Source organism: Anomaloglossus baeobatrachus, chromosome 1, assembly GCF_048569485.1.
Source record: "Anomaloglossus baeobatrachus isolate aAnoBae1 chromosome 1, aAnoBae1.hap1, whole genome shotgun sequence".
NCBI lineage: Eukaryota > Metazoa > Chordata > Amphibia > Anura > Aromobatidae > Anomaloglossus > Anomaloglossus baeobatrachus.
Window position 1 is genome coordinate 770705039 of NC_134353.1, and position 18791 is coordinate 770723829.

Genomic DNA, 18791 nt, shown 5'->3' on the forward strand with positions numbered 1-18791 from the left:
GTCATTAACGAGATCACAGTGTGTGATACCTACGAGCGACCTTAAACGATCGCAAAAGAGGTCAAAATCGTTTGCCTTGGAGAGGTCGTCCTGAAACCAAAAATCGTTGTCTGCTTATTAGCGATGTTGTTCCTCGTTCCTGTGGCACCACACATCGCTGTGTGTGACACCGGAGGAGCGACGAACATCTCCTTACCTGTGGCCCGCCGGCAATGTAGAAGGAAGGAGGTTGGCAGGATGTTACGTCCCGCTCATCTTCGTACCCTCCGCTTCTATTGGACGCCTGCCGTGTGACGTCGCTGTGACGCCGCACGAACCGCCTCCTTAGAAAGGAGGCGGTTCGCCGGCCAGAGCGACGTCGCAGGGCAGGTAAGTCCGTGTGACGGGGACTAATGAGGTTGTGCGCCAAGGGCAGCGATTTGCCCGTGTCGCACAACCGACGGGGGCGGGTACAATCGCTTGCAATCTCGCTAGCGAGATCGCAGCGTGTAAAATACCGTTAAGACCTGATGAGGCTGATGTATCTATCTTGACTATCTATGTCCTAATAGCCAAAGAAAAGATATATTACATTGAATTAAAATAAAGCATTATTGAGCCTAGCTTTAACTGTAATACCTTTTGAATATCAGGGAAAAAAGAATTATGAAGCCATTCTAGTGTGGATTTTCATAATAAGTATACCAGTCTCAGCAGGTCTAACAGATCTAATTATTAAATTATGCCGTTTGCTTTGTGAAATCTGGTGACAGATCCACTTACACACCCTATTCAGTTCAACAATATTAACTTTTGCTTATTAATCATAATAATTAAAATTGCCCCAAAAATGATTTCATAGTGTGCTCCGTTAATCGAGATGTAGAGTGTTGTATATACAAAAGTGCTCCAAATTAAAACAATTTCTATTCCAGCCCCATCCTCTGGGCCCCATAAACCCTATACACTTTGATGCTTTGATAGCCATATCTAAGAAGTTTAATGCCAAGTGTTCTGAGTGCTTTATGGCCATCCAAACATCGGCGGCCTGTTTCTCTTTATTTTACTCTCTTAATACTGCAAGGCCTCAGTTCTTTATATAAAATCCCAATGGGACCTGAAAATGAAGCATGTTCATTCATATATTCATTTTAGCTACTGCTTTTTAATTTGCCTTGTTGATGGCCATTGACAGTAACATCATTTTCCCTTTAGCTTGTACCTGTCACTTTGGTTCCCATGTTTCTGCTCTTAGAGAGACATCAAGGAAGAAAGAGGCTAAACTTACAGTCATAAAGATGAAGATATCCAGTGCTACCATTAATAACAATGCCCAGATATTAATAGTATCCTGCAATTTATATGTAAAGTATTACAAGTGTTGCATTATTTCCACTTCATGTTTGGAAAGTTGCCTGACTATATGTGCAGCCATCAAAAGGCGACCATGGTGCACTTCTATGATGTATGGAGATTATATATCTAATGCTGGTAGCACATATAGTTTACACTTTCACTACATTTTGCAAAAAAACAATTTAGAGTATAGGGCCAAAAGTTTTGGGACACATACACATTACACTTAAAGGAGTTTTAGTGACATCCCTTTCTATATCCATAGGCATTAATAAACAGCCTCCACTCTTCTGGGAAAAAATGTTTACAACATTTTGGTGTATGCCTGTGGGAATTTTTGTCCATTCATCCAGAAGAGCCGTTATAGGGTCAGACACTAATGTTTGATGAGAAGGCCTGGTTTATAATTCTACATCATCATAAAGATGTTTGCTGGGATTGAGATAAGGGCTTTGTGTGGCCAGTCAGGTTTTTCTAAGCCAAACTCACCCAATGATGTCTTTAAGGACCTTTTGTTCTGCGCTATGGTACAATTATGCTGGAACAGAGTAGGGCCTTACCCAAATTGTTCCCACAAAGTTGGAAGAATACAATTGCCCAAAATGTCACACTATGCTGAAATATAGCAACTAGTGATGAAAGAGTACTAGCATGCTCAAGTGGTCAGTACTCATAGCGAGCAGTTGAATGATTTCCTGGAAAATTGCTCAAGTTCCCCATTGCCTTCCATTATAGTCAAGTTTCGATCATCCAAGCATCCAACTACTTGTTACGAGTACGGAGCACCCGAACATGGTAGTGCTCACTCATCACTAAAAGTAAATCATGATGAGCGAGTGAGCTCTATACTACTCAGTACTCGATTGAGCACCGGGGTTCTCGGATATGCTCGAAAAATCGACCGAGTATCGTGGACACTCAGATGTGTCATTCACGACACACTGAACACAAACTGCAGGCTCACTTCGCTGAATGATGGGAGCCGCAACCTAGTGAGAGCCATTTGTAGTCTCTAAATGTCTCTCACTGGGGGTTAAAGCAATGTTTTTGGATGTACTGTGTTAAAAAAAAACAACTCCGCCCTAACTCCCCCGGAAATGCTCTGTTTATAATTGTATGTTGGCGGAGGGCTGAACTGCTCAATCATTGACTTCCATTATACTTCTTACTCGAGTTGAGATCATGTGGGCATCTGACCTGCTTGACTCGAGTGAAGAGCGCTCGAGCATTGTTCGGTCAACTCATCATTAATAGTGACCTATGCCAACCCCTCAAAAACATCTCCATAGCTCTAGTTCTCCTCAAAACAGTTGGAATAATGCAGCCAGGCAGATAAAGTGCTCTTCTCATTTGCCAAAATCCAGACTCATCCATCAGACTGACAAATAATGTGATTTTTTTAAAAAAAATCTACGAAACATATTTCTACTGCTCCAGAGTCCAGTCATGGCATGCTTTGTGACACTGCATCTGAAGTGTGGAATTGTGGCTAGTGACATAAGGCTTTAGTGCAGCTACTTGGTCATGGAAATGCATGAAATGAAGCTCCCAGCACACAATTTTTAGCAACATAAAGCTGATCTGCACATCCAAAAAATAGATGAAATCTTCAAATCTTATTACATAAGAATCAAAAAGTTTGATACTTATGAATAAAATTTGAAGCTTTCATCTATTTTTTGGATATGCCTATTAACTTTATTTTTCTTGGATGTATTTTTTGACGGTCAGTGGTATTTGAAATGTCAGCCATTGCATAAAAAGGAAAGTTTTCCTCATTCAGTTCATGGTCAGCGACTAAAGCGGGCTTTACACACTGCGATATCGGTCCCGATATCGCTAGTGTGGGTACCCGCCCCCATCTGTTGCACGATATGGGCATATCGCTGCCCGTGCCGCACAACATCGCCCAGACCCGTCCCACATACTTACCTGCCCGGCGACGTCGCTGTGACCGGCGAACCGCCTCCTTTCTAAGGGGGCGGTCCATGCGGCGTCACAGCGACGTCACTGAGCGGCCGCCCAATAGCAGCGGAGGGGCGGAGCTGAGCGGGACGTAACATCCCACCCACCTCCTTCCTTCTGCATAGCGGCCGGGAGGCAGGTAAGGAGAGCTTCCTCGTTCCTGCGGTGTCACACGGAGCGATGTGTGCTGCCGCAGGAACGAGGAACAACCTCGTTACTGCTGCAGTAACGATTTTTGAGAATGGACCCCCATGTCACCGATGAGCGATTTTGAACGTTTTTGCAACGGTGTCACACGCAACGGCATCGCTAATGCGGCCGGATGTGCGTCACCAATTCCGTGACCCCAACTAGTTCGCATTAGCGATGTCGTAGCGTGTAAAGCCCCCTTTAGTTGACTTTTCCCAGTTTTTCACACATTTTTAGTACTAATGTTAATGCTAAAAAAGGTTTTAAAATCTGTAGTCAATGAGTGAGCAGAGTGTTGGTAACTTATATGCTCTCGGCGACCAGCTCTGGAGCTTTCCGTGGCCTGGCACTTTGTGGCTGTGGTTCCTTAAAACATTCCACATTGCAATAATACTACTCAGTGTTGATTGTGGAATATTTAGGAGAATTATTTAGTTGAAATATCAGAAACTAACTTGTTTTAATAATGGCATCCTATTACAGGACCAGGCTCAAATTTGGTGAACTCTTTAGAATCCCCTTCTAGAATCTTTTCCAAAAGTTAGTAAAGGCAGACTGCATGTCTGGGGCTGGATATTATACACCTGTGACAATGGCTGTGAATGAGAAACCTGAATTCGGTGGATAAAAGGTGCATCTCAATAATTCTTTAGACATACAAAATGATTTCCGGATAATGTAGCATATGGTCCACAGTGACATACTTTTTGTTGCGGGTCCAAATAGATCTACAATAATTTTGACATTTTAAGTAATTAACTTACAGTATATTATATACCGTAATGCTCAAATAATAGCGAAACTGTAGGGTAACAAAGGCGCCCAAGACTAACGGAAGATACCCTTTTGGGTATAAGGAAAGTAAAAGGAAGGTGCTCACCTGAGCAAGTTGGGTGCAGACACAACTCCTATGAATGCCTGAAAATATCAGCTGCTGCTGCCTCGTGGCTGGTGATGAACTCCTCCAGGATAGTTGACCAACTTGGACGATAACATGATATTAGAATGTGCTGCGGTAATGAAGAATCCTTAGGACCAAGATAAGATAAGTGTTCTTTATTTCCACAATGCGTTTTAATGATGGACTAACGTCTTTTCTAAAGAAAAAAAACACTGAGATTGCTTTTTTCACTTGAAAAAGACACTAGTCCAGAGTTGAAACGCGTTTTGAAAATAACCATTCAACTCGCTTTGCTTCCAAGGATTCTTCATTGCAGCCCTATGTTTTGTTATTGGTGATTGAAGTTGCTGCTTTGGGCCCTGGGCCCCCACCATTGTTTGCTCGGCACAGCATCGTACAATTTGTAGTGGTGGCGCCCGGAATCGCGCAACAGTCTTGGTCATTTGAATAAGACTGAGCTCTTATGAGCCAGAATGTAAGACATTGTGACTGGTAAATAATAAAAAGGATTTTCAATAGAACAAAAATACTATTTTTTTTTTTATCTTTTTATATTGTGCCCAGAGGTTTTCTTTCTGTGACTAAAACTACTATGGCAGGTTAGCTTTTACACTATTGTATACAAAGAGGTGCCCACGTAGTCAGACGCCAAAGCAAAGCTGGAAACTCTTATGTTTCTTTTCCAAATGAATACTTGAAAACCGCTTGCTAGACACATATATTGATTAAACAATTGCGGACAGCCAGGAGAGGAAGGAGCTGCATGTCATTTATGTGTCTGATCTGTCAGTTGTAATCTTTTAATTACTTGCTCTCCTTTGTCCACATCTGTTGCGCAGAGAACGTTGTTTATGCCTCCAGCCACACACAGATTGTCACCGAGACTCCAAAGTACACCTAGTACTGACTTTCCCTACATCCGAAATCAAGGCTTGGAAAGTGCTGCTGTAAATAAGGTGGAAATTAAATTATGTCTGATGTATAATGACTAAAAGCTCCTTAATGTGCAATAATTAGTATGGTGCTGGTGTGTAATGAAAAATACGATTAGCATTACTAATGTGTTCAGAATTATTGCACTTAAAGGGGCAGTCAGCAATGGATAATTCATAATTTGTAGAAGTGTCCAATTACAGTGAACTGATCACAAGGAACCATGACACAGACAGAAAGGGCCCCTGTGCAAGAACAATATATGGGCCCTTTGCAGTCAAATACCTCCTTGTAATGCACAGGTCCACCTGCTTTGGAGGTGAATGTGGCCCTTATCTCTTGGGCTGCTGTGCAACTGCACAGGTCACACCAATAGTATGTCCATTTGACCCATGCACATCAACCAGGCAGCAAAGTTAAAGAGAACCTGTTATCAAATTTGGCGACTATAAGCTGCGGCCACCACCACTGAGCTCTTAAATACAACATTCCAGAATACTGAATGTAAGTGCCCAAACAGCGCTGTATAACGTAAAAAACACTTTTATAACACTCACCTGGGGGGTGGTGCAGTCTGACGGGTATCGAGTCTCTCCGATACGGCGCCTCTTCTCACCAGTTCAGCACCTCCTCTCTGCTGCGATTTCCGTCCTCCTTCTATTCAGCCCAGGCTGGCATTGTAGTTCTGCACAGGTGCACTTTGATCTGCCCTGCTGAGAGCACATCAAAGTACTGTAATGCACAGGCGCGAGGAAAGGTTAAAGACCACTTACACGTGCACATCACAATAATTTTATCTACCCTGAAAATGGTAGACCAAAGTGCGCCTGCACAGGACATTGATGCCAGCTTGGTTGCATGGCGTAGGACATGTCATGCACACGGGGTTCAGAATAAGAAGGACAGCGATCACCGCAGAGAGGATGCGCCGGAGCGGAGAGAGGAGGCGCCGGACTGGAGAACAACAACACCCATTAGACCAGACCGCCCCACTAGGTCAGTATTATAAAAGTGTTTTTTACGTTATACAGTGTGGCCTGGGCTTTTATATACATCATTATGGAATGCTGTATATAAGAGCTAAGCTGCCCCTTAAAATCAATGCACTCCATCCAGAGTGATGATGTTTATTGCATCCATTCCTTTTATTTAGCTGTATAGAGCCTAAGATAGCAAACTTCTAGGAACACAAAATTCACTAAACCTTCTGCTAGAAATCACCTAAACCCCTTTGACACTATTCAGATATTTCACGTAATAACTGCAATTGATTTCATCGGTCCTTTGCTAATTTCCAGAGATTTCCTCAGATTTGGAGACAGGAGAATAAGCCACAGCCACAGAAATCTTATCTTCTGCTGAAAGATATCTCAACTATGTCATCTTTAGACATAGTAAATCTAACACATATGATGTGACGATAGTCACTAATGACAAGTTGTGACACAGAGTACTCAAGCGTTCCAGGGTCAGATACCAGGAGAACATGTCAAGGATTAAGATGATCAAAAAGGTGTAGTCAGGTCATGGTCCCAAGTCAGAATACCTGGAGAGTAGCGGATCAGAGAAAGGAGCTAAACAAACAATAGTGTGAACAAGGTCAGGCAGTAATAGATCCGTTAAACAGAGCACAGGAATACAGGCCAAACAGCACCACTTGAACAGAATACCACAAATGGAAGAGTTCTGGGAGAAACTGCTCAGCTAAGTAGCTGAGCAATCACTGGAAAAAAGAAATACCAGAATAACCCAGCACCTCCCAGAATCTGTGTTGTCACTCAACACACAGTTCAGCATGTCCCAGTACCAGATTGGATGACAGAGCTGCCCCTACCAAACTGACAGCTCAGCATGCCCCAACTCCATAGTTACAGCAACCTTCACTCATTGTGTCCTAGACATACTGAGCAGTGGAATTGTGTAATATAATTCTTCTTTCCTCCACCACTTATTGGGGAAGATTTATAAGACTGATATACACATAGTTGGGCAGTCTGACAACAATGGGTCACTAATTTTCCCTATGCACCTCTCTCCTTTCATAGCTTCCTTAGTCAGGGTATTGGGTGTAGGTGAGCTCATGGACTACAAATTATGGATATCTAGCATATTGATACTGATGACCTATTCTTCGGATAAGCCATCAATTTCAGACTGGAGACAGCCTGACTCTATACCAGCTGCACTGTGCCTTGTATTTCATAGTGGTGCTGCACCTAGTTAACAAAGGGACTCCCACTCAAAGAAGGGACATGGGCTCATCAGTTGGTAGAGGTATAGGTGTCACATTCCATGCTATCTGATTCAGTCCCACTGAATTTTAGTCATAGGGCCCATTTAGACTTAAAAGTATTCATAAATATGAGTACCTAGAAACTGTCTGGCAGACAGTCGACAAACAAGCAAAATGCTCATTTGTTGGGTGAGATGATATTCAAGCAAGCTTAAAAATCAGGTTTCTTGTCAGCACATCATCCTGTGTAAACAGGACATGACCGGCCAAGACTATGCTTTTGTATGTGCACTTAACGATTGTATTAACGATAGTTCTGTGTGCCTAGATATGCTGTCAGCCATTCTAAACAGGCCATGATATGACTGATAACTGACCTGCATGTAGCCGATCAACGTTCTTTTTAAAGGGAATCTGTCACCAGGTTTTTGCTATATAATCTGAAGACAGCATGCTGTAGGGGTTAAAACAGAAAATTCAGGGATTCCTGTCTTGTCAAGATCCATGCTGGAGTTCATTGACAATGTTTATTTAGGCAGCAGGATTTATCATTGGTGTGACTTGCTGGCTCCTGCCATGTTGCCCAGCATGCCCACTCCCCATTTAGCACAGCCCAGAACTGTGAATTGTCTTTTAGTTTATCGTTTGATAGTTGTGAATAATGATCACAACATTTATTGTTTAAATTGTTATCTGCTTGTGTAAATGAACCTTTACCAGCTCTGCAATGTCTGAAGAATGAACTTTTAATCTACAGAGTTGCATATGGTAATGAAGCTGCAGTAGCTTGGTGCAACGTTTCTTCCCTCGTACCTGACTTGGATTGTCTAATCACATAACTGTTAGAGTGATTGACAGTCTGCATAATAATGCTACCATAATAAGTAATGTATACAGGCCAAAATATCTGGGTAAGAAGCATGACTGACACTACAGTTCATTCATCAAACACTGCAGAGCTTGTAACCTTATCAGATTAATTCAAGGGTTTTTCCCCAACTCAAACAACCCCTTTTTAATTGTTATATCCACCGGTTTAAAATAAAAACAACCTATTTTTATTTACGGAGCTGGCGCTGTTCCAGTGATGCCAGCAACTCATCTTCTCGGGCTCAAGTGACATTGCTATATCACATGAGCCCTGCAGCCAATAAGTGGTTGCATCACTCTCCATTAATTTCATGTCAAAAGGGTTTACTCAAAAAATACAACTCTAAATTACAATGAACAGACTAACAATGACAGACTCATACAGAGAGGAGAAAGTCCTGTCCTTGCGGGCTTACAGTCTGCTAGGTAATGGGGAAAAGGACAGTAGGTCAAAGGATGGGGGAGTTGCAGCAGCTCCGGTGATGGTGGTGAGGTGGCAGCGTGGTCATTACAGGTACTAAGCTTTCTTGTGTTCTGTCTGAAGGTTTAGACTGTTGGAGACAATCCACAGACTGGAGATGATCAGAAGCCTTGAAGGATATTGGGTGAAGAATATAGGTAACATGTATATTGTTAACAAACCACATTTTTTTCAGATGCTAGTTATGCCGGCTGGTCATAAAACTGTTGAATTTGTCTGTAATAACTGTTCCCCAAGTGCTATAAAAGCAAAACATCTGCTTGGAGATTCAGAGAACACAGAATTGTATTTATAATCTTCTGTCTTCTTAGGCTTAAAACTTTGAGAAATTTTGCTGATTAAATGAGCAAAAAGAAAGTTGAACATAATTAAAATAAAAGACTTAGGGTACCTTCACACTTAGCGATGCAGCAGCGATCCGACCAGCGATCTGACCTGGTCAGGATCGCTGCTGCATCGCTACATGGTCGCTGGTGAGCTGTCAAACAGGCAGATCTCACCAGCGACCAGTGAACAGCCCCCAGCCAGCAGCGACGTGCAAGCGACGCTGCGCTTGCACGGAGCCGCCGTCTGGAAGCTGCGGAGACTGGTAACTAAGGTAAACATCGGGTATGGTTACCCGATGTTTACATTAGTTACCAGCGCACACCGCTGTGTGTGCAGGGAGCAGGGAGCCGCGCACACTGAGCGCTGGCTCCTTGCTCTCCTAGCTACAGTACACATCGGGTTAATTAACCCGATGTGTAATGCAGCTACATGTGCAGAGAGCAGGGAGCCGCGCACACTGCTTAGCGCTGGCTCCTTGCTCTCCTAGCTGCTGTACACATCGGGTTAATTAACCCGATGTGTACAGCAGCTACATGTGCAGCGAGCAGGAGCCGGCAGCACAGGCAGCGTGAGAGCTGCAGAGGCTGGTAACTAAGGTAAATATCGGGTAACCACCTTGGTTACCCGATGTTTATCTTGGTTACAAGCTTACCTCAGCTGTCAGATGCCGGCTGCTGCTCCCTGCTCGCTTCATTTGTCGCTCTCTCGCTGTCACACACAGCGATCTGTGTGTCACAGTGGGAGAGCGCCTTTGAAGAAAACGAACCAGGGCTGTGTGTAACGAGCAGCGATCTCGCAGCAGGGGCCAGATCGCTGCTCAGTGTCACACACAGCGAGATCGCTAATGAGGTCACTGCTGCGTCACAAAAAGCGTGACTCAGCAGCGATCTCGGCAGTGAGCTCGCTGTGTGTGAAGCACCCCTAATGCAGGCACTAGACTTAGCAGTTGACAGATTAGAATTACAATAAAGAGTCTGAAGAAGTAAAAATGATTAGCATGAAGCTATTCTATATACAGATTATCAGTGAGGCACACTGTACACATAACAATGGAGTCTTTATCACCTTGAAGATCCGCACCTCACATCTTCCCAGTGCAGGTCAATGCTTCTGATATGTCTCTAACAAAATCTACAAACAGACCATGTATATGGAAAACTTACCTCCATCAACTATCACGTATAGACGCTCATTCTAAAAAAAAACCTGCATAGTATCGGTTTTACTGGATACTGTGACTTAATTTCATACAACAATATATGCTGGTCACAAATTTGGCTTTTATTGGGTGAATGGCAGCCTACAAACATGTTTAACTTTTTGGCTCACTTGCTTTCCACAGCACATGGAAAGGCTAAGGGCAGTATGCAGGTATCCTAAAAATAGCCTACTGTTCGTTATTCTATATTTACAATACTAATTCCAAAAAAGTTTGGACAATGTAAAATGTGAACAAGACTGTAAAGATTAAAAAATCTCTTATGGCCATATTTTCTTCACAACAGAATATAAAATACAGATTACAAATTGAAAATTATATTTTTTTCACCTCATGTGTAAAAATTAACTACGGTAATTTCGAAATTGATAATGGCAAAACAACTCAAAGAAGTAGGGAAAGGTTTCAAACAAAGCCTGGAAAAGTAAGTGAAACTAATAAAGATCACCTAGCGAGTCAATTTTTAGTCAAATGACCGTATAAAAAAAGAGCATGGTAGAGAGGCAGAGTCTCTCAGAAGCAAAGATTGTCAGAGGTATACTAATCTGTAAATAACTTCAACTAAAAATAAAAAACTTCAAATCATGGCGTTTTTGTTTTCTTTACATTTTCCAAAGCATTCCAACCTTTTTTAAATTTGGACTGTATGTAGAGATGAGTGAAGATACTATATTTGAGTATAGCTTCCGGTGAATTCAGTAAAATGGTCCTCACTGGCTTCTTTTTTTAAAGAAACATATAAGAATATTAAAAGCTTAAAACATTTTAAAACATACCGTATTTTTCGTACTATAAGACGCACCTGACCATAAGATGCACCCTGGTTTTAGAGGAGGAAAATAGGAAAATAAAATTTTAACCAAAAAATATGGTCATGACACACTGTTATGGAGCGAGGATGTGCTGCTGACACTGTTATGGGGGTAATGTCCCCAAATTCTCTACTAAGGTACCCCATTCTGATAAGGATCCTCCTGCCTTGTATATGATCCTGCTCATATACCCCCCCATCCTGCTAATAATATACCCCCCATCCATCCTGCTCATGATATACCTTCCATCCATCCTGCTCATGATATACCCCCATCCATCTTGCTCATGAAATGCCCCCATCCATCCTGCTCATGAAATGCCCCCATCCATCCTGCTCATGATATACCTTCCATCCATCCTGCTCATGATATGCCCCCATCCATCCTGCTCATGATATGCCCCCATCCATCCTGCTCATGAAATGCCCCCATCCATCCTGCTCATGAAATGCCCCCATCCATCCTGCTCATGATATGCCCCCATCCATCCTGCTCATGATATACCTTCCATCCATCCTGCTCATGATATGCCCCCATCCATCCTGCTCATGATATGCCCCCATCCATCCTGCTCATGAAATGCCCCCATCCATCCTGCTCATGATATGCCCCTATCCATCCTGCTCATGATATGCTCCCATCCATCCTGCTCATGATATGCCCCCATCCATCCTGCTCATGATATGCCCCCATCCATCCTGCTCATGATATGCCCCCATCCATCCTGCTCATGAAATGCCCCCATCCATCCTGCTCATGATATGCCCCCATCCATCCTGCTCATGATATGCCCCCATCCATCCTGCTCATGAAATACCCCCATCCATCCTGCTCATGATATACCCCCATCCTGGTAAATGGCGTGTATCCTGTGGCACAGGAAAAAAAAAATAAACGTTTATACTTACCCTTCCTCACTCCCTGAAGCACCGATCTCTGTCTCAGCTGCAGCGTTGCTGTGTGGAGCCGTCACCGTGTGTGGAGCCGTCACCGTGTGTGGAGCCGTCACCGTGTGTCGAGCCGTCACCGTTGTCTGCAGCATCACGTCTTCCTGTTTGTGCCGGCGGTCAGCTGATCTGGACACTAGCGGCGCGCACCGCGATAACATCATCGCTGTGCGCGCCGCTAGTATCCACCAGCTAGTGTCCAGATCAGCTGGCCGCCGGCACAGACAGGAAGACGCGATGCTGCAGGGGGGCGGCTCCACACACGGTGACGGGTGAGTACACTGATTCACTGCACCCCGCGCTGATAATGATGCACGGGGGGCAGTGAATACAGCCGCACATGATCACTCCAGGCTGTAGTTGCCAGGGGTGATCACGGCCGGCTGCTAATTATGCATTATGAGAGATGATGGGCGGGAGGATGGGCGTGCATATGTAATGAGCGGGCCCACGTGGTCACGGCAGGCTGCTACAGCCTGCTCGTGCCGCCGATGACCCGCTCCACCGCGGCACCCTCATTCCCCGCACCCGCAACCTTATAGTCAGACCATAAGACGCACCCCCCACTTTCCCCCAACATTTGGGGGGGAAAAAGTGCGTCTTATGGTCCGAAAAATACGGTAATTATAGTTAACTTACTGCTCACTTCTTTAGTCCCTCCACGCCTCACTTTTACCTGTCCCTTCTTGTTGCATCTCCTTTTTATCACCACAACCTCTGAATCCCTGGCCTTCTGATTCTAGCCTGAGACTTCGAAGTCTGATGAAACTCAGGACAGTTGTGTGCATGTGCATGTAAGGACACGGTATAAATCGCAATATTGTGACCTTTAGTGCTTGCACACAACTCTCCCGTTCTATCGTGAAGAGGTCTAGGAATTCAGCGCTTATGGTGCTAATCAAAAGATGTGATGCGGAATTGACAACTGATGGTGAAGAATGGAGGTGCCAGAGAGGTGAGTGGTAAGGTGAGTATTAGTATCATTTTTTATTTTTGTATCTTATGTTTATTATACTCTGGGGTCTAGAAAGACCTCAGCGCATAAGGGACATTACATTTGCCAAGTATTACTTCTCTGCAAAGCAAATTTAGCTGGAAAATCCATGCGCTGATGCGAATTCGAACTTTGCCTGATCCAGTCATCTCTAGTTGTATAAAGTTCCAAAGAAACTTTATGGATAGTTGAACTGCTGGATTTATAAGGTTAAATACTCAATACGTTTTGTTAGGATAATTGACTCCCATTATACAGTATATTTATGTTACATGTGAGCGCAAATGTGAACATAGTGAGTCATCTACACAAAGATCCATATTTTGGAATTCTATACTAAGTATACTAGACACAAGTATAAAACAACACGCAAAATAAATATAATCTAAAAAGGTTAAATATATCCTAAGTAAAGTGTTTATTACTCAGCAAAAAAAAAGCAAAACCCAGCTTCCGGCATAAAAATAAATGAAAGTTCATGTATTTCTAGGTATTACACTATTAACAGAAAGGTCAGACTTTATCCTGGTAAAAGCAAAAATCCCTTTGCACCAAAACCAAGGAAGCAGATTATATATATATATATATATATATATATATATATATATATATATATATATATATTTTTTTTTTCCACATGAATGTTATTTTTCTGACAGGATGGGAATCACTAATCATCGTTGTGATGAAAAAAATATAAAAAGTCTAAAACCACTAAATGGGAATTTTTATGTACAATGAAAATCAACTGTCCATACAATAATAAGAATTTTGATGTAAGCTTTTAAGTACACTAATACTGATAGCTGAACCATAGCGGATATGACAAACCCAATTTTGAATGGATAATAACAACTGGTGCTAGATTTTCTGTTTTACCTGTGATGAGTTTAATCAAATTTACATCAATGGAAACCTTTCAGCAATTTGGGGCTGCCCTTTTTATTTAGTAAAGAGTGGTTAGCCCCAGATTGGTGATTTTCTAAGTATCATATGATAACAACAGTGATCAGAAGTGTCCCTAATGTCACTGAAAGAGCCAAACGTTCTAGCAAAAGACAGACCTGAATTTCTGGGTGGAGAGATCGCAAGATGCAGAAGAAGACTACACAACCCTCCACTCTTAGGCGGGCCTTTGCACACTACGACATCAGGTGTGCAGGGTGGGGGGGGGGGGGGGGGAGGGGGGGGGGGGGGGGGGGGGCGGGCTTTGCACACTACGACATCACAGGTGTGATGTCGGTGGGGTCAAATTGAAAATAAAGCACTTCCGGCATCGCATGCGACATCGTAGTGTGTAAAGGCTCGATGATACGATTAACGAGCGCAAAAGCGTCGTAATCGTATCATCGGTGCAGCGTCGGCGTAATCCATGATTACGCTGACGCGACAGTCCGATGTTGTTCCTCGCTTCTGCGGCAGCACACATCGCTGTGTGTGAAGCCGCAGGAGCGAGGAACATCTCCTACCGGCGTCACTGCGGCTTCCATAGGATATGCGGAAGGAAGGAAGTGGGCATGATGATTACATCCCGCTCATCTCCTCCCCTCCACTCCGCCGCCTGCCGTGTGACGTCGCAGTGACGCCGCACGACCCGTCCCCTTAATAAGGAGGCGGGTCGCCGGCCAGAGCGACGGTCGCAGGACAGGTGAGTCCATGTGAAGCTGCCGCAGCGATAATGTTCGCTACGGCAGCTATCACAAGGATATCGCAGTTGCGACGGGGGCGGGCACTATCACGCTCGGCATCGCAGCATCGGCCTGCGATGTCGCAGCGTGCAAAGTGCCCCTTACAGTAAGAGTGAGATCTCTATCTTTGCCTTGTCCAAGTGCTGTTGCATACTTTACTAAGCTGTTAATAAATACGAACGTCACTAGAGCTGGTACCATTTGGTAAAAAAAATAGTAAAGTATGTGGCAGCGCTGGGTTAGTGCAAAGACCGGGATCTTGCTCATTTAATGCAGGAGGTGTGGCAGAGATTTGTGGGATTCTGCTCTACTTGTCGAGTTCTGACAACCCAAGGTTCAGGCCCAACTCTTTCTAGTTTCTAGTGAGTCTGGACCTTTCAGGGGACCTTCGGAAGCTTAATGAGTGCTTTTCTTAACAGATGATATTTAGAGGAATCACCAATCTGGAGCTACCTAATCATTTATTAAGTAAAAATAGCAGCCCAAGATCGGTGATAGGTACTCTTTAAGGTTGCAGAATTTTTGATTACAAGAATAGTGCGGCAGATTACTCATTAATGCAAAGCACTGCATAACAGGTAAACACCTACAGTAAAAAAAAGTAGAAATATTAGCAACAACAGACAACCGGGTTTCATAACGGCATAGAAATGATGTAGTGCTTGTGTCTCGTGTAAAAGGTTTCTAAAGTTTAGAGAATAATAAAAAAAAACCATTAAAAAGTTCCTATGGTCACTGCTGGACAAGCCATGCACAGTAGATTTCAGAGTGTATCTGAGTCATCTAATGGTGTATGTATCAGACCTGGCTGGTCATCAAAGCAAGTAACCCATAAAAAAGCTACATCTTGATATGAGATCAAAGGAGTTTTATCAAATATCCTTTAAAAAGCTTTGCTTAAGACATATTGTACAAGGATATATTTATAAAGATTCAGAAGATGATCGTTGTAAGTGTAGCTAGAGTTATTTTATATATATTATATGTTCTATCTATACTATAATGCACTATTTTTAACCTCGCAATTACCATTTAATTTAACCAGTATCAAAGGTTGAGTTTGTACTATATATGATCATTGTCTCACGATAAAGAGTACACAGAAGTATACTTTTGAATTGCCAGTAGTTTTCCTTTGGCTTAGTTCTTGTATGTTTATATGACCCCATGCCTTACAGAACATAAAAAATCAATGGCAGACTCCTGGATACAGTTATTGTGTTTGCATCACTATTTATAATATGGCTGTTTTTAATCAATAAATACTGTCAACTGATTATATGTGGTGAGAATGTATCCCCAGAGCTGCCAGTTGCATCTAGAGACACCTTAAAAAAAAATGTTCAGGAGAACATCATGTGCATGCTTGGACTGACCAATAGTGATGAGCGAGCACAACTATGCTCAGGTGCTAGATACTCTTAATGAACAGTTAATGCTCGGATGGGCACAACTTGTGTACCAAGTGTAATGGAAGTCAATGGGGAACTTGAGGACTTTACTGGAAAATCTTCTAGAAAAATACTCGATACTTCCATTATTCTCGATACTTGACTTGATCCTGTTCGAGCTCCAACTGCTTGTTACAAGTACTGATGACCCGCGCATGGTAGTGCTCACTCATCACTATTGATCATGACTGAATCAGCCATTAATGACCTTTTACATGGACTATGAGTGCCCAAATGAATGGTCATACAAACGTTCCTTCTCCTCTGTTGCCATTCATTTAGACAAATTAGATTTACATGTTAAAAAAGGGAATGTGCTGCCAACAATTATGTAAGCTACATGGGCGTGGGAATGAATGGTTACCCGAATGATTGTTCACCTGCAAAAAACAGTGGTTCTTTGATGCTTGTAATTGTGAAAATGATGATCAATGTTTGGTAATGGCAGCAATCGTGTGAAAGCTCTCTGACACTGCGTTCACACACACTGCGGCCATGGTACATGTTTTGTTAGTTGTGTATGCTTTAAAACTAGTGTTTTTGCTATGATATAAAAAAAATTGTAAAATGGTGCGTGTTTTTTTACCACAATATGTCGCCTCATACTTAGAAGTGAGCTTTGAAAACCAGTTTTAGAAGGACTTGTCCATACATCTTGTGCTTCTAGGCTGTGAAACGATGACTATTATTATTATTATTATTATTTATTTATATATAGAACACCATTAATTCCATGGTGCTGTACATGAGAAGGGGTTACATACAGAATACATACACATTAGCTATTAGTAAACATATCCATGTAACTTATATAAAGGAACAATCTGTACAGCCTGTGTTTCGCTCCCTGGCACGATAAGGCAAAGTCCCTTTCTTTGATAAGTGATAGGTGAATGTTCCTGCAGGGTGGCAGAATGCAGTCTGTATAGACTTATGAAAACGTGGGGCTTTCCTAGATAGAACATTTTGGTTTGCATATCACAGAAATATACAATAAAAACGATACTGCAAAACACCCAAAATATCTTACTAGAAATGTGAGCATATAAAAATTGAAAAAAAGGAACTGGAATAAGGAGGAGGGTGGGACGGGGCAAACTGGGCAATGGCCCTCAGCTCCCATCTACAAAAGTGCCTGCAGAGAGAGGCTGCATAGCTGTATATACTCGTATGTGTCTAACATGTAGTGTCCATTTGCCTAGCGTGCAGTGTGTTACATTGAACATAGGAAGGTTATTGGCAAAATTGTATACCACATGACTAAATATATACGTGATCAAATATAACCAAAGGTGTATATATATATATATATATATATATATATATATACAGTACATGGTCATAATGTTAATAATTATGAAGAGGAAAAGGAAGGAAACCACGATCAGACATCCAATAAGTGCAATTAATTTTATTCAGAACAGATGAAAATAGATCAACACCTCTGTGTAAATCTTAAAAACATACAAAAGTGCCCGTACAAGATCCTCAAAAAAGATATATAGATAATATAACAATGGTGATATATAAATAACAGCTCAAAGTATCCTGAATAGCTGGCAATGCCCAAAGAAAAATATATATATATATATATATATATATATATATATATATATATATAGAGAGAGAGAGAGAGGAGCAAGCAAAATACCTTGGTCACAATGGCAAATCAATGGGCAGTGTACACATAAACCAAGACCAATGTTAGAATTCAGGCAAAACTTACAGTAGCAGCCAAGCTAAACAGAGTCAGAAGGAAGATGTATTAACCCTTACTGAAAGATAAAGCAAACATGTGGAGCAATGAAGCATTCACTCAGGACAGAGTCTGCCCGCAACCAATGTGATAGTTAGTATACACACATATAAAAGCAAAGCTTGGGAGGATAAAAAGCAAGATGTGTACCTGGAGCTATATAGCGGTGATGAGGTCAGCCAGGCACTCTGAGAAACATACAGCATGTATGTAGCGAGGAGAGTGTTTGTGTAGCAAGGAAGGTCTGAGACATACGGTATATGGTAGCATCCACATTTAAAAATTCCAGCAGTGAAGATGAGTGTTCATATATGTAAACATAAAATGCACAATGCACTCCCCGGAGAGAAGCCACGAGCTGCGAAACGCGTGTTGGGGACCCTTCATTGCACCACATCCCTGGGTCAATATCTCTATTACATTACGTTACTACTACCGCATGTTCCCTTGTTTCTCTAACAACTCTGATCAGCTGATCCTTTACCAGTTAATCTCCAATAATATCTTTACCCGTGTTAATCCTTCTCACCACTGAGCTCTTTGGGATATTACTGTCATTATATGTACATTGTTATAATTAAACGGCACTGACTTACTATAGCAGTTACTTATATTTTGTATATTCTACAGTGTATTCTAGACAGTGCTTGTCACTGTTTGTTTTATATACTAATATACTCATTGGTATAT

General features: G+C 42.3%; 1 protein-coding gene across 1 annotated transcript in view; it reads right to left on the minus strand.

Moving 5' to 3' along the window:
- CHSY3 (chondroitin sulfate synthase 3) overlaps nucleotides 1-18791 on the minus strand; it is a 489704-nt gene that overhangs the window by 355675 nt on the left and 115238 nt on the right. The gene's annotated exons all lie outside the window — the stretch shown is intronic.